The sequence below is a fragment of the Phragmites australis genome, chromosome 10, assembly GCF_958298935.1.
Source record: "Phragmites australis chromosome 10, lpPhrAust1.1, whole genome shotgun sequence".
In the NCBI taxonomy this organism is placed as follows: domain Eukaryota; kingdom Viridiplantae; phylum Streptophyta; class Magnoliopsida; order Poales; family Poaceae; genus Phragmites; species Phragmites australis.
In genome coordinates, this window is record NC_084930.1 from 5,141,997 (window position 1) to 5,159,837 (window position 17,841).

Sequence of the window (17,841 nt, forward strand, 5' to 3'; positions counted from 1 at the left end):
GTATCGCCCTAAGTCTTAACTTAGAGTAGAGGATGAGGTATTCATGATTATCCTGTGTAAAAATATTTTTTGGTGCACAAGCTTTACGAAAAAATAGGGGGCATGTGTTGATAGCAAAAAATGACACGGCCAAAATTTTTGTATACACCGAATAGTCCGGTGATCAATGCCGTGTCATCGCCAGCTTGCTTGCTTGTGAGGTCAAGGTTCTTCACGTTGGATGAGGTAGAAGCTTCAACCCCCATGTTCATGATCATCTCATGGATAGTGATCTTGCCGAGAACTTGGCTTGGAGTCATCTTGCTCATGTCATGGTTGCCGTAGTTGATGGAGACAATCAGCTTGTACTTCGGAAGAAGAGCTTGAAGTATTCTTCTCACCACTTGAACATCTTCCATTTGCGTCAAATCTAGTCCATTGATCTCATTGACAAGAATATTCAAACATGAGTACATATCATTAGCACTTTCATAGGGAAGGTGTTTGATGTCATGGAGCTTAGCGACTAGCACATGATATTTCTCATTACACACATCCTTTGTACCTTCTTGTATTTCAATGAGACTAGTCCAAATATCATATGCATTGGTGAGAGAATAAAGATGATAAAAGTATACTCTTTGATAATGCATCTGATTGCCTCTCCTCGTTGGTGACACGTGGTCTTATTCCTTCTTCGGTGACTCTCCAAACATCTAAACATTTAGCTTGCAAATAACAAGTTATTAGAATTTTCCAACGAGGGAAATTAGTGCCGTCGAAATATGGAGCGCTATGGTATCCATCCCAACCCCAGACGTCACAACTCTAGGCGGTTAAACCTATAAGAGCACGAGTCTCTGATACCAATTGTGAGTAACGGTGACATCCTAAGGGGGGTGAATTAGGACACATAGAAACTATTGGCTCCAAAAACTTTACAAGATAAACCTATCTCAATTTCTATCTAAATATGCTCTAGATTTATTTAGTGCGTCTACTCTACCACTCAAGAGAATTGCAATATACTCTAACAAGGTAAATTGCAACTATGTAAATGCAAAAAAGTAAATAAGGTAGAGAGAAAAACTCAGCATAAGGGATTTTTATCCCCTGGTATCGGTGGCACACAAGCCACCCCAAGTCAACATTGGAGCTCCACAAAGAATATGCTTCCGATCGCCAAGTCTCTTATAGTTGTGGCTCTTGAGCTACCAAGTCACAAAAACAAGGCCTCAAGCATGATAAACCACCAAGCCACCAAGGTGAGGCCTTACCACTAACCTCTCTTCCGTTCACTTGTACATCGTCTTTACTTCAGAGCTTTAGTCACAAAGATAATGGCCTCCGTGTCCCTGCACAATATTCTTGTCGTCGCTCCACACCAAGTCAGAGGGTCAACAAGTTACCGACGAGTCACAAAAACTCTAAGGCACCAGTGTATCTCTCGGTACACGGTTGGATCACTCCTCAATCCACTCTCTAGGTTGCAGCACCTACCAACACTTCTCTTGGCCTATAAGCATTAATCACTCTCTAATGGTGTGCTTAATTACCTTGGATGAATACTTTAAGCACTTGGATAGTGTGGATGTCTTCTCAGTTGTGTATGAGGTTCTCTAGACTCCATCACTTTTGAATGATCGAGTGGGTGGTTATTTATAGCCTCAAACACGTCAACTAGGCATTGCTCCAACGGCTCAACTTTACTGTAAACATTGAATGGTCCGGTATAGACAGTTTGTACTCACCGAACCATCCAATGTGTATACCATCACAAACTAGTCATTGGAACTCTACTCAGCAACTCTTCTGAACATCAGATGTTCTAGTGTAACCTTCACTCCATCACTAGACTATCTGGTATGTTGACCTGAGCTTGATCGCGCCACTTTTTCTCTATGCAAAAAGCTTCAGCATTCACAATCTTCATCGCCGGACCTTCTGGTGTGTATAACACAATCTTTTCAGGATTTTTCACACACTCTATTAAATGCTCCAGTGAAGCCTCTGCTGTGTATATTTTCATCACCGGACCTTCCGTCGTGTTCGATCTTTGGTCTTCCACTGTTGCACCCTCTTTACAACAAATGCTCTGGTGTTAGCGTCCAATGTATTTAACTTTAAGCATCAGATCTTCTGGTGTATGGAAACTTCTTTGGCTTCTCCCGACAAGAATTCTTTGGTGTGTATTGCCCTCTGAGCACCGAACCTTACAGTGTAGTCAATTTTCTTAGGACTTCTACTAATTCAACCGAACTTTGTCCCGACTGCGGTGACTTCTTTATGTATTGCATCCATGAGACCTACTAACATATATTCTTGATAAACATATTAGTCCTAATGACTATATTGTCATTAATCACCAAAATTACAATCATGGTCTAATAGGGTCATTTTTGCTACACACGTGTTCCTAGAATGCACCATCATCCTCCTCGTAGTCTACGTAGGGTCAGTTTGGATCCCTTGCGAGCTCTCCTCGCCTCGCCTCGCTCAGCAAGGCTAACCTTGACAGTGCTGGAGAGCGGTTTTTGCTCTCTTGGGCTGGCGAGGCGAGCGCAAACACCAAGGAAGCTAGCTTGGGATCTAAACACACGTGTGAGCTTACCCAGCCAGGCAAGGCAAGGGTCGGCAAGGGTTCTAAACAGACCCGCAGTCTTCAACTTAGCAATATTTATGGTATAAAAATAGCAAGTGCGAGTACATGTCATATTCCATTGTGGTGGAAATGCATATAAAAGCTTAATTCAAGAAAGACATAATATAAACATGTTTGTGTAAATGTGATATTTATTTAGAAATAACTTTGTAAGCAATAAGTTAAAGACATGTATAATAAAATATCTCCAGAAGATCAATATTCCAACCACCTTGCTTAACTAGGGTTCCAACCACCCCACCATGTTACCCACCACCAAGGTTTTCCAAAACAGACCCACATCCAAGTTATTAATCATGTGTGCATTCCATACTACTTTTGACTATGAGCACGTTAGATTAATAAGTTTTACACTCTAAAGATTGTATACTTTACTCACAAGTCAAGGTTCCCTTTTTGCCCATGCAGATCAACCACTTACACACTTCCTATGGTGCGTGGCTAGAAAACACTACAAGGCCGTTACAAACGCATTTTCCAACATGTGTGTGCCCGCTAAGGTTTCACCGTCGTGAGAGTACACCCTCCACTCCACAAGCGCCCTCTTGCACCATGTAGTTCCGGGAAGTATACCATTCCGTCTTTATAGCCCCATTGGCCTACACTATGTTGGAAAGACTACTAATTATGAGGCCAGGCCATGCCCATTTGTACACTGCTAAATAGTGCATGTAGCTATTAAGAGACATGTTGTCAAATTAGTCGTAGGCCCAGGGCATCTAAAGCTTATCTATTAAACACTTATAAAAAACATGCCGATGTAATTGGTGGCTACTGCAACATGCTTTGTCCCCTTTGTGTGGCACGAGCATGACCACGGTACAATGTGAGATGAAGGTACGAGAGATTGCATCATGACATCAACATTCTGAGGCATGAAAAGTCCATCTGTATTTCTTTTACCCGCTTGGAGAGATGGCTTTGACCCTATGCAGGAACACATGAAGGCCCCACTGGCGTGGCCTAGGCTAGGCTTTGTAGGCCTTCAGCTCCTTCGCAGCACAAGCACAGCCTAGGCAGAGCTCACCGGTGGCAAGGAGGGCCCGGCAGAATCATTGTCGTCCGTGCGCCTATCCCTTTTCTACGATTACTTGGCACCTACAACATGGATGTGGCCATGGAGTGCTCATTTAGGCGGAGGCTTTAGAGGCCTTCGAGTCAGAAGCTGGAGGACCCTCCGACAGACGAAGGTCCCTCTGGCCTGCATTGGAGGCCCCAAAGACCTCTTCGGCCTGGCTGAGGTGGGCCTGGTGGAATCCTCATCATTAGCAGAATCCTATCCCATTGCTATGAGTACTTCTCCACCGGTGACATGGATGTGGCCTGGTGTGCTCATCCAGGCGGAGGCCCCCTCTAGTGGGTGGAGGCTCTGGAGGCCTTCCATTCAGAAGCCAAAGCCCCCTTAGTCAATCAAAAGTCCCTCCATCTGGTTGGCCTACATTAGAGGCTCCGGAGGCCTTTCTGGCTTCAACCGACGTGCGTCGGAGGTTCCGGAGGCCTTTCAGGCGGGAGCTAGATGCCTAGGCCTCCTCCGGTGGACGGTGTGCATCGTATACTTTGGAGGTCCGTCCGGTTCCGGCTTCGGTGTTTGGGTCAGCATCGTAGGAGCCGACCAGTATGCTCTGCATGCTCCGGAGGCCTTCAAGGCAGGAGTTGAACTGTGCGTCAGAGATTTCAGAGGCATCTCCGGCTTTGGCTCTGGCTCTGGTATTGGGGCGGCCTCATGCACTCAGTTAGCATCAATTTTGGAGGCTCCTACATCACGTTCTCCATCAACATCATGGGCTCTGACTCTGTGCCTCATGTGCTCCAGTGGCTACGAGGGCCTGGACCATGCCTCCCGGTTGGCTTCAGGCATGTTCGTGACCACAAAGGACCCCTTCTCAGGCCATGGATGTGAAATTTTGTAGAACCATACTCTCCTTCTCTCTCACTACATGCATGCATGCACTCTTTCCCTCACATGTAAAAGCAGCAGAGCATTAAGTCACAAACACCATGCATGCATGTAGCCCTTGCTTTATGTGATATGCATACATGCGCGCACAACTTTCTCTATTTTCAATGCGCAGAAAGTAAGACATTGAGTGGACCTTGGAGCAAGGAGTGGTTGAGACCTGGCTCCACATGGACCAAACCCGGCTCAGAGCTTGGGCCCAACTTCACGTCGCGCACCTTCGCGCATCGATGGAGCCCGAGACTGAACTCAACTCACCTCTAGTTTGGAGCGGTGGCCTAGCTTCATGCAGTTTAGAGTGAACGGTCCACCTTCTAAGTCTGAGTTCAAGCCACCACACGTCGGCTTCACGGGTGGGATCATCTAGAGGGCACTAGTCCAAGGTCAGCTTCCTGGGTTCGGTCAGTCATACGGAGGTAAAAATGAAATGCCCCTTCCATAGCAGCAAAATTATTACATAGTCGGCGACAGGGGTCGAACTGCAACAATAGGTCTTAAAGTTATTATGACAGGGTGCATCTAACCAGCAGGGTTGCTGTTAGTTTCTATTTATTATACGGAGTATTCCATGCTCACCACGTGAACTAGGAATTTTTCCCCGCTAGCCCCTAGTTCACGATTGCACTTCCTCATAGTTACGTGCATCTATGCATGGTGCCAAGGGTAGTGGTATGTCTTACATGCACGTGTCACTTCACCATCCAACATGCATTTCCCTTGTCTGATGCCTACTAATTAGTATATCTAGTTACTGGTACGCTGTACTTCTACTACTCAAGAGTGCCTAGTTATTCGAGCACCCATGTGAAAATCCGAATGGCTGCTCCAAGCTAATGGTGCCATTTGAGTTACATGCCTCAAAACCCAAAACTCTGCTAAGCAAAAGCCCATATCAATGGCATTAATAAGCCATCACTGTGGCACCACTCCACCGGTTGTGTCGAGGTCCAAATCCTCCATCACCTCGAAAGCATCAGCCTCGATTGCGTCGATGTCCAAACCCTCTGCCACTCGCATTGAGGTCTAAACCCTCTGCCACCACAAAGGCATCAGTCTTGGTCGCGTTGAGGTCCAAACCATTTGCCACCTCAAAGGCATCAGCCTCGGTTTCATCGAGATTCAAACCCTTTGCCACTCATGTCGAGAACCCTCCTCCACCTTGAAGGCATCAGCCTCGGTTGCGTCGAGGTCCAAACACTTTGCCAATCGTGTCGAGGTCTAAACCCTCCATTACCTCGAAGGCATCAGCCTCGATTACGTTGAGGTCCAAACCCTCCACCACCTTGAAGGCATCAGCCTTGGTTGCATCGAGGTTCAAACCCTCCAGCACTCGTGCAAGGTCCAAACCCTCCACCACCTCAAATTCATCAGCTTCGACCGTGTAGAGGTCTAAACCCTCTGCCACCTCGAAGGAATCAACATCGGTTGTGTTGAGGTCCAAACCCTCCATCACTCGCATAGAGGTCCAAACCCCCTTCCACCTTGAAGGCATCAGCCTCGATTGCATCGAGGATCAAACCCTCTGCCACCTTGAAGGCATCAACCTCGATCATGTCGAGCAGGCGGTAACCCTTCTTGATCAAAGCCCACGATAGCGGCACAAATAGGTCTACCAATATGGCCAAGCCCGCAATATCGACCCAAATTGGCCATCACCATGGCACTGTTCCACACCTCGAAGTATCAACATTGATCATGAAATATATGGTATAAAGGCTCCATGCCTCGATAAGAGGCCACACTGAAAGACGCGAGGAGGTTGCACATATTGCACATAATGTGCTGGATGCGCCCACCACTCGCGCACAACCGAAAGACGCGAGAGGGTTGAATATACTGCACATATGGTGCTGGTTGCACCCACCACTCGCTCACAACCAAAAGATATAAGGGGAGCCAGGGGGACAGAAGGCCAATGAGGGTGGGCACCGTGCGACGCTGGATCAGACAATCATAGGAACAATGCAAGGGTTGAGATCCTGAGAAACTTGAGTGGGACTCGGAATATGTTGGCTCCAGGGCTTTCCCGTCATCATGCTAACTGTCACCCTCGGCCTCACCGTCAACTTCATCTTAGGGTCTCATCATGGCACTTTGGCCCTTTGCCTCGCCGCTGACTTCACCTCTGGCTCCTGCTGCGATGCACCGAATGGCATCACCTCCACCGAGCATCTCTGCGGCTATTGCTAAGGGGTCGTGAACCGAATCCCTTAGCCTCGCTATCGACTTTGCGTCTGACCTTCGATGCGGTGCTCCGGATGGCCCTGCCTCCATCTAGCATCATCATGGCTACCGTTGAGGGGGTTGCGAACTACTCTCCTCATCCTCGTCATCAACTTCTCTCTAGAGCCTTGACCTCGCCATTGACTTTGCATCCGACCATTGACGCAATGCTCTAGATGGCCCCACCTCCATCAAGCATCACCATGGATACCGCTAAGGGGTCACAAACTGCCCCCCTCAGCCTCGTTGTCAACTTCACGTCTGAACATCGATGCGGTGCTCCGGATTGCGCCACCTCCATATAGCATCGTCACGGCTACCACTAAGGGGGTCGTGAATTGCCCCCTCGATCTCACTGTTGACTTCGCGTCTGACCATCGACAAGTGCTCTGGATGGCCCCATCTCTGTAAAGCATTGCCGCAGCTAACGTTGATGGGTCACGAACTTTCCCATCAGCCTCGCTATCAACTTCATCTCCTGTCATCTCCATGGTGCTCTGGCCCTCTGCCTCATCGTTGACTTCACCTCTAGCTCCCGTTGTGGCGCTCTAGATGCACCACCTCCATCGAGCATCGTTATGGCTACCATTGATGGGGTCGCGAACTGCCCTCCTCGTCCTCATCGTTGACTTCACCTCTGGCTCCCACTGCGGTGCTTCGAACGGCCCCGCTCCGTTGAGCATCGCTGTAGCTACCCCTGAGGGGTTCACAAACTGCCCTGCAGCCTTACCATCAACTTCTCCTCCGATCCTATCCTTGACGCTCTAGCCCTCTCCCTCATCGTCAACGTCATCTCTGACTCCTGATGTGGCGCTCCGAATAGCCCTACCTCCGTCGAGCATCACCGCAGCTACCACTAAGGGCATCGCAGACTACCACCCTCATCCTTATCGTTGACTTCACCTCCGGCTCTCACCGCGGTGCTCCGGCCCTCTACCTCACCGTTGACTCTGCGTCCGGCCATCGACACGGTGCTCTGGATGGCCCCACCTTCATCTAGCATTGTCACGGCTACCACTGAGGGGGTCACGAACTGCCCCCCTCGACCTCACCGTGACTTCGCGTCCGGCCATCAACATGGTGCTCTGGATGGCCCCGCTGTAGCAAAAATGGCCTTACTAGGCCATTATTGTGATTTTGGTGATTAATGAAAATATAGTAATTGGGACTAACATATTTATCAAGTATATATTTTAGTTGGTCTCATGGATGCAATACATAATGAAACCACCACAGTCGGGACAGAGATTGACTGAATTAGAGAAGTCCTAGGAGAATTGCTCTCATTGGATGGTCCGATGCTCTATGTGTCGAACCCATCGAAGCATTTCTGAAAAAAGGGGAGAGAATGCTAAAGACCTAACCAGAATGTCCGGTGATTAGCAGAAGATATACATCGAAGCAATTCTTCTAGAGAAGGGTGTTGTTCTGAAGAATGGAGAATAGTTGAGCAGATTGTTCGGTGCATGGCTTGTGCACATCAGAAAAAGTGCACCAGAGTATTTTCCAGTGCAAAGGAAAAGATGAAGACCTAACCGGATAGTCTGGTGCTTGGAATGTTCACACCGAATTGTAGCACCAGAGCATTTCTTGCAGAAGAGATGGCAAGTGTTGAAGAATGAAGAACAACACACCGGAAGGTATGGTGCTTTGAAGATCAACACACATGAGCTTTTCTTGCGAAGGAGAAGCGGCGCAATCTAGCTCAAGTGAACTCTCTGGAAGGTCTGGTCATAGAGTTAACGATCTCACTGGAGTATCCGGTGTTCAAGATGACTTTGAGTGGGAGTCCAATGGCTAGTTTTTGAAGATGTACTCCCCGGATGATCTGGTGTTAGTACTACTATTCTTATCGGATCATCCAGTGTTAACAGTTTTTCTAAGCCGTCGGGAAAACTACTAGTTGGCGGGTTTGAGGCTATAAATACCCCTCCACTCAGTCATGAAGGTGCGGCATGCTGCTGGAGTCCAAAGAAACAGAGACACTTGAGAAGACATCCAAGCCATGAAAGTGTTTAATGTGAGCTTATACGGAGATGCGAAGATCATTGCCTTAATGGCTCAAGCTCAAAAGTGAAGACGATGACAAGTGACCGGGAGAGAGGCTAGTGGTGAGACCTTGCCTTTGTGGCTTAGTGGCTCATCCGGGTTGAGCTCTTATCTCTGTGACTTGGTAACTCAAGAGCCGTGAATGAAAGAGTCTTGGTGACCAGGAGTATATCCTTGGTGGAGCTACAACGTGGACTAGGGGTGGCATTTATGTCATCGATATCACGGGATAAAAATCCTTTGTGCCGAGTTTGTTTTCTCTACCTCTTTACGCTTCAACATTTACATTCTTGCAATCTACTTTTGTGCATTTACTTTCCTATAATAGTTCCCTATGCTTGGCTATAGGTTGCAAACCTTTTGAGTGGTAGAATAGATACACTAGATAAACTTGGACCCCTTTTAGATAAAAATTGATATATGTTTATCATGTGAAGTTTTTAGAGTCGATTTGGTTTAGGATTTTAAGTGTTCTAATTCACCCCCTCTTAGGACATCACTGATCCTTTACACATGGTATCAGAGTCTCATACTCTTGATAGGTTTAACCGCTTAGAGTTGTGACATACATGGTTGGGATGGATTTATATAGTGCTTCACTCTTTGATGGCACAAATTTCTCCTGATGGAAAATTCTAATATCTTGTTATTTGCAAGCTTGATGTTTAGATGTTTGGAGGGTCACCGAAGAAGGGATGAGACCACGTGTCACCAATAAGGAGAAGCAATTAGATGCATTGGCCAAGAGTATTTTTTTATCATCTTTATATGTTGATGCATTTAATCATATTTATTCTCTCACCAATACACATGATATTTGGAATAATCTCATTGAAATACATGAAGGCACAAAGGATGTGTGTAATGATAAATATCGCGTGCTTGCTACTAAGCTCAATTGCATCATATAACTACCCCATGAAAGTGCTAATGAGATGTACTCACGTTTGAATATTTTTGTAAATGAGATCAATAGGCTAGGTTTGAAGCCAATTGATGATGATCAAATGGTGAGAAGAATACTTCAAGCTCTTGTTCTAAAGTACAAGTTGATAGTCTCTATCATCTACGACAGCAATGACATCAAGAAAATGACTCCAAATGAAGTGCTCGGCAAGATCACCGCCCATGAGATGATCATGGACATGAGGGTGGAAGCTTCTTCCTCATCCAACACCAAGAACCTTGCTCTCCCAAACAAACAAGCTCAATGTCAACACATGAAGGAAAGGATGATGAGGCAAGAGTAAGAGTCAAGCTCAAGCGAAGATGATGGTGATCAAAATGAAGAGAGCAATAAAGAGAATTATCAAAGCACATCAAGTGATGAAGAAATTAATCCCAAAATCGCCAAGCTCTTCTCAAAATTAGAGAAGAATATGAAGAGAATCAATGCCAAGATTGATCATCCAATCTCCATTGAAGACTTAATCAACACAATTGATCATATCAAGAAGTAGAAGAAGACCGAGAACAAAAGGGAGACAAAAGGAAGAGCCAAAGCATTTGCAAGCATAGTAAGATGGGTGAGCGACGATGAAGAATTGAGTTCAAGTGACACCATCCTACTTCCAAGAGAAGCTCTTACTCAAGGTCGTCATCATGCAAGTCGTCATCGTGAAAGTCATCTCACAAGTGTCTTATGGCTAAATGTATAGATAACAATGTAAGTGATGATGAATCTGATGAGGATTCTCCCTCTAAAAAGAACTCTTTCATTTGATCAACGAGCAAGAAAGGGATCTTAAGAAACAATCAAAAGGGCTTAAAAAATTAAATACATTTAATGACACTCATGCTACCTTTGTTTCTAATTATGAATTATTGAGCAAATTCAATTTGCTAAACAAGGAGCATGAGAGCTTAAGGCTAAATTTGAGTGCATTGAATCTCAACCTAAGACCCCTTTGAAACAATTTACATCACTTTTTAATTTCAAACATAAGGTAGATGCTTTCACTTCTTGTGAGGATTTATTTGATTTATCTAGCTCACCCATTTACAATGAGACATGCATTGAGAATGTTGTTGTAAAACCATCTAATAAACTCATTACATAAAAGATTGATGAGCTCAAGCAAGAAGTGGAGAAGCTCAAGAAGGACTTTGCAAGATTAAATGGTAAGAACCATGTCCAACTTTCTCAAGATAACCATACTACCATGGTAAATAATTTGCGGAGGGCTAACCGTGACATGCTTCAAATACCATCAAGAAGGTCAGAAGTTCTTCCAATACAAGTAAGTTAAGAAGAAAACCAATGAAAAGAAGAAGATGGTAAACCTCTAGCACAAGACCTCTACTATCTACACCAAGCTCAACCACAAGAGCAAAAATAAGAGCAACCACTATAAGCTCAAGAAAAAGAACAATGGTAAAGTGATTGTACATATAGTTGAGAGAAAGAACTGTGGATGGAATCAACCCATTTGGGTGCCAAGGAAGTCATCACCAACATGAAGAGGCTCTAATCAGTTTGGGTTCCAAAGAAGACTTGAAGTCTGAGGCGGCTATAGGGATTTGGAGACTTGTCTTACAAGATGGAGTGAAGATTCAAGTAAAGAAGCTAAGTACACAAGATTAGACGTATTGATGAAGATCATGATTATCATATACCCAAATCTCCATCCAAAGATAAAATAGATAATGGAGCTAAATGCAAAATCTTTCAATTATTATAGCTCATTTGCCTTGTCTAGACTTGCATGTGCATATTTTAATTCATTGCAATGCCTAGTGTAGGTTTTCATATGATAGGTTATTTGTGTTTTTTTTTCTTATGAGCAATCTATATGGTTTATAGTTGTAGGTTTTTTTTTATGGCACTAGTTTTACAATTGGTATCTTTCATATGCCATGATATAATCTATAGGATAAATCCCTATTGTTATCAAAAATAAGTACATATCTCTCACAAGTATTCAACATTTATACGCACACATTAGGGGAAGCATATCCTATTGGTTGTGATTTTGAGACTAACACGTGTTGCTAGATGTATCTTTTGTAGTCTCATTGAGCAATCAACATATCATCAAAGGTCTGCAATGCTTAAATATTTCAATTGGTATCATTTTGAATTTATTTGTTCATTTAAGCTACCTCCATGCATAATATGGCTTAAACTTCTATCTTGATATAATTGTCTAGTTGTGCATGTCTCTTTTTTATCATATGTATGCACACATATATGGGGAGTTCAAATCATAGTATGTGAGTTTCATGAATTACGATCCTTATTTGTCTTTTTCAATTGATAACAATGCCTCCTAGCTTTCAATTGGTATCATTTCAATGGATAATAATTTATGAAACTCTCTCCCATGTGCTCTAACACTCTTCCTCAAGTTTAATATGTGTTTGTAGCCCTTTTTTAGATTGTTGACAAAGGGAGAGAAGTTTCAAAGGGAGAGAAGTTTGAAGAACAAAGCAAGTGACATGTCTAGTGGAAAATAAGCAAGATGCCAAGGTTGATAAAAGGGGACTCATCTATATTTGGTATCAAAAGCATGCAATGGAAAAGCTCTTGCATGTGTCCATCAAGGGAGATAGTGGTAATGGAGAAAGGGGTAGCCACAACAAAATGTGACTAAGTGGTAAGGACATGAATTCAAGCAATGTGGTAAGGCATTGTGCTCTCTACAATTGGTATCATTTATTATTTAACACTTGCTTTGGTTATGTTGTCATCTATAACCAAAAATGGGGAAGATTGTTGCGAAAATAGCACTATTAGATCATGATTTTGATTTTGGTGTTTAATGACAACATAGTTATTGGGACTAACATGTTTGCCAAGTCTATGCTTTAGTAGGTCTCGTGGATGCAATACATAAAGAAGTCATCGCAGCCGGAATAAAGATTAACTGAATTGGAGAAGTCCCAGGAGAATTGCTCTCACCGGATGGTTCGGTGATCTGTGTGTTGAACTCACCGGAGCATTTCTGAAAAAAAAAAAAGGGGGGGGAGAGAATGCTGAAGATCTCACTGGAAGGTCCAGTGATCAGCGAAAAATATACACCGGAGCAATTCTTCCAGGAAAGGGTCATTGCACCTAGTTTTAAGACCAAACTGAATGTAGCTATACGTATGCTAGGATCAAGTTACATATATATATATATATATATATATATATATATATATATATATATATATATATATATAGTGACGTCATAAGTGAATAACATAAACAATATCCTTTACTAAAATGTACCTTCGGTCCTACAAAAAGACAGAATTTTAATTGATGTTCGCCGACCAGCTTGAATCTCGAGGACGAGATTCATTTAAGGGGGATAGTTTGTGACATCCTAGTTTTTTCCCTTCCCTCTGTCTATCTCTCTCTGTCGAACCGGAAGGTCCGTTGATGGAGTTTACGATCTCACCGGAGTATCCGATGTTTAGGATGACTTTGAGTGGGAGTCCAATGGCTAGTTTCTAAAAATGTACTCACCAGATGATCCAGTGTTAGTACTACTATTCTCACTGGATCATCTGGTGTTAACAGCTTTTCTGAGCTATTGGAAAAATAGCTAGTTGGCAGGCTTGAGGCTATAAATATCCCTCCACTTAGTCATTTGAAGGTGTGACATGCTGTTGAAGTCCAGAGAAACAAAGAGACACTTGAGAAGACATCCAAGTCACCAAAGTACTTAATATGATCATACAAGGTAATTAAGCACATATGTGAGGAACAGTGATGTCCTAAGATGGGGTGAATTAGGACACTTAGAAACTAATGGCTCCAAAAATTTTACAAGATAAATCTTTCTTAATTTCTATCTAAATATGCTCTAGGTTTATCTAGTGTGTCTACTCTACCACTCAAGAGGATTGCAACCTACTCTAGCAAGGTAAATTACAAGTATGTAAATGCGGAAATATAAATAAGGTAGAGAGATAAACTCGGCACAAGGGATTTTTATTCTGTGGTATCGATGACATGAATGTCAACCTTAGTCTATGTTGGAGCTCCACCAAAGATATGCTCCCTGTCAGCACCCTGTCATGACTCTTAAACCACCAAGGCAAGACATCAAGCTGGATGAGCCACCAAACCACCAAGGCAAGATCTCACCACTAGTCTCTCTTCCGGTCACTTGTCGTCTTGATGCAGCTCCTAGCTACGACTCACTCTAGGCATATAAGCACTAGACACTCTCTAATCTTGTGCTTAATCACCTTGGATGATCACTTCAAGCACTTTGGTGGCTTCGATATCTTCTCAAATGTGTATGAGCTTCCTCTAGACTCCAGCAGCATATCACACCTTCAAATGACTGAGTGAAAGGGTATTTATAGCATCAAACCCGCCAACTAGCTGTTTTCATAACGGCTCAGAAAAGCTATAAACACCAGATGATCCAGTAAGAACAGTAGTACTATCACTGAATCATATAGTAAGTACAACCTCAGAAACTAGCCGTTGAAACTCCACTCAATGCCTCTATGAACACCGAACACTCTGGTTTACCTTCAAATCTATCATCGGACCTTCCGGTGAGTTATCTTGAGTCATCCGAGCCTTTGCAGCCTCTCTGTGTAAAATACTCCAGATGTAACACCCAGTTTTAAATGAACAAAATCAAGCACAACACATGTATGCTAGGATCAAGTTTCCATACATGCGTTACATCATCAATGTACAATCACAGTGTTGGAAATACAATAACGATATTAACTTATTACAAGAGGACCTGAGAGTCTAAAAGAAAACATAGTGAAACAAGAGAGCTTCATCGCCTACGGGTCTTTCATCTTCCATAGACGTCAACCGGGGGCACACCAGCCTAGAACAGGAGCTTCGGGTCGAAGTCATCTTCATCGAAGGAACCAACTTCATTGACGGCTTCTGAACAGCAAAGGGATGCAAGAAAGGGAACAATGGGTGTGAGTACAAAATGTTCTCAGCAAGTGTAGGAGAGCATGATATGGGGCTTTAGTCAAGAAAAGGTTAGATACTAGTTTACTGTACTAAACAACTATAACCTATGACTTCAACAATAGACATCCTATTTACTAAGTGTGAAGACACATCTATAACAAAAGGGATGACTCATCAGATTCCATCCGACTACCAAGACACATTAGGTAACTCCATTACCTAGCTACCCGACTATCCATACCAAAACCCTGATCCCAGCTAATCAAGAAGAAGTCTAAGCTCACTCTTGACCGTGAGCACAGCTGATCGATCAGATTGGAAGTCTGCAGAGTTTACACAGCTTTCCCCATGAGTCGTTATTCCCGTGTTACTTCACACTTTCGAGATGTGGAGTCAGGTCTCACTACAAGGCCTTTACAAAGCTCTTGCCGATCCGTAGGCACCAATTGAGGTTTCACATCTAACAGACAATTCTATCACTGCAGAAGCCCCTTCTTGTGCCACTCAACCGTCCATTGGTGCCCACAGAACTGGAAAGGTGGCTAATTAGTTGGCCAGGTTGTACCCATATAAGCCTCGTGGTTGTGCGATTAAACTGGTTACATGTGTAGAGAAAATAGCACTATTAGTCCATGATTGTGATTTTGATGATTAATAGCAATATAGTTATTGGGATTAACATGTTTGCCAAGAATATATGTTAGTAGGTCTTATGAATGCAATACATCAAAAAGCCATTGTAGCTGAGATAAAGTTTAATTGAATTGGAAAAGGCTCCAAAGAAATTGTTCTCACCGGAAGATCTAGCGCTGGAAGAATTGCACTCACCGGAGCATTATATCAAGAGGCAGTTTGCCTCACTGGATGATCCGGTTACAAAGAGTGTACACACCGGAGCAATTCTGTTAGAAGGAATCAGAGTGGATTGCACTCACCAGAAGGTCCGGCAATCAGAAGAGATGTACACCGAACTAATTCTTGCTGAGAAGAATCCAAGCGTAGAAGATCAAAGATCTACTCACCGGATAGTCCGGTGATGAAGTGATGCACACCGGAGGCTTCACCGTAGCATTTAAAGAAGGTGCGGAAAATTCAGAAAAGGAGAAGTTCAACACACCGGAAGGTCTGGCAATGAAGATAATGAACGCCGGAGCAATTTACACAGAGAGATTGTCGAAGATGAGAAGGCTCAAGTGTACTCATCGGATAGTCCGGTGATGGATTGAAGATTACACCGGACAATCCGATGTTCAGAAGAACTCTGAGTGGAGTTCTAACGGCTAGTTTCAGAGAATGTACACACCGGATGGCCGGTACTTGTACCTCTGTTAACGCCGGATCATCCGATGTTCACAGAATATGTGAGCCATTGGGATAACGGTTAGTCCGCGGGGTTGAGGCTATAAACACCCCTTCACTCATTCATTTGAAGGTGCTGGAGTCCATCCACCCTTTATAATCCATGACTCATCAACGACGATAAGGATAATCATACAAAAGTTAGTATACCCTAACATAGGTTTTCAATTTAGACAAGCATGCAAGGAATGATAAACAGCTAACATATACATCCTAATAAAGGAGCTAGATGTTCAAGGACACTTGCCTTCAGCTGAGGGTTGCTTGAAGTCTTTAAAGGCTTCATCTTGTATATTCTAGAACTGATCACCTCCTAATCGACACACCGGAAAATCACACAAGGAAAACTACTAAGAACAGTATACTAAACAGTACTAAAACTAGGTAAAACCCCTATAAAAAGATTCTATATGACTCTACAAGAATTTGAGCGTGAAAATCGGCCAAATCGGAGCTACCAACAAAAAGTTATAAGCTTTTGAAGTTTCAGGAGCTTTTCACAAATTTTACTTGATTTCCGAGAAGAAACCAATTTATTTTTATACTGAAAATCTTATTTATGACATTATAAAACATTAACTGAATTTTTTTTATTGAAAAACGTGTGGAATATGTTCAAGGGCTCATGGACCACAGACTGGAGGCCAGTCCATGGGTCAACGGTGGACCGATTATAAATGGATGAAGGGGTATGCAATCCAGACCACAAGATCTTGATTGGACGGCCTAGGTTCAATGGGGCTTCGCCCAGTGGCGCTGAACAGCAAGGGTGGCCAGCTGATGGCGATGGGGCGGCCAGAGCTTCGCCTGAGCGGTGCAAAAACACACCATCGGCCACGAAAATCAACTGGGAAACGCGCAAAATGAAGAGGAGTTCACAGGGAGTCTCATTGTGGGCTTCTCTCTGGTGGAGAGGAGCTGTGGGCGGTGGGCGGCGGAGAGGAGCGGTCGGTTGGAGCTCGAGCTCTAGCGGTAGTGCTCTAGAGGTCAGGCGGCGCCGGGATGTGGCTGGGAAGCAACGGGACGGTCTTTTGGTGACCCTACGACACCAAAGAAGCAAGAACCAAGATCAATGGTGGCTCAGACACGGAGAAATGCGGTGGCAGAGCTCCTTACCGACGTCAAGGAAGAACAAGGCGCCCTATTTAATTCTAGCAAAATTTTAAACTATTGTAAAAATTGAAAATTTAGGTTGTCACACCGGTGCATTCATTTCCAGAGCACCGGACCTTCCAGTGGGTTGTTCTTCATTCTTCAACACTTGCAGTCGTCTCTGCAAGAAATGTTCTGCTGCTATAATACGGTGTGCACAAATCAAGCATCAGACCATCTGGTGGGTTGATCTTCAGTCTTCTGCACTTGCATTATTCTCTGTAGAAAATACTTCGGTGTTACCCAATGCATATCACCAAACTATCAGGTGAGGTCCTCAGCCTTCTCCCCCTTTATCAGAAATACTCTGGTGATCTCATGACCTATTCACTGGACTATCCGGTGAGGCTATCAGCCTCTGGATATAATGCTTCAGTGAGTGCAAACTCCTCTGCACTAGATCATCCGGTGATACAAATCTTTCTAGGATTTTTCTAATTTAATCAAACTTTGTTCCGGCTACAGTGACTTCTTGATGTATTGTATCTATGAGACCTACTAACATATATTCTTAATAAACATATTAGTCGCAATGACTATATCGTCATTAATTACTAAGATCACAATCATAGCCTA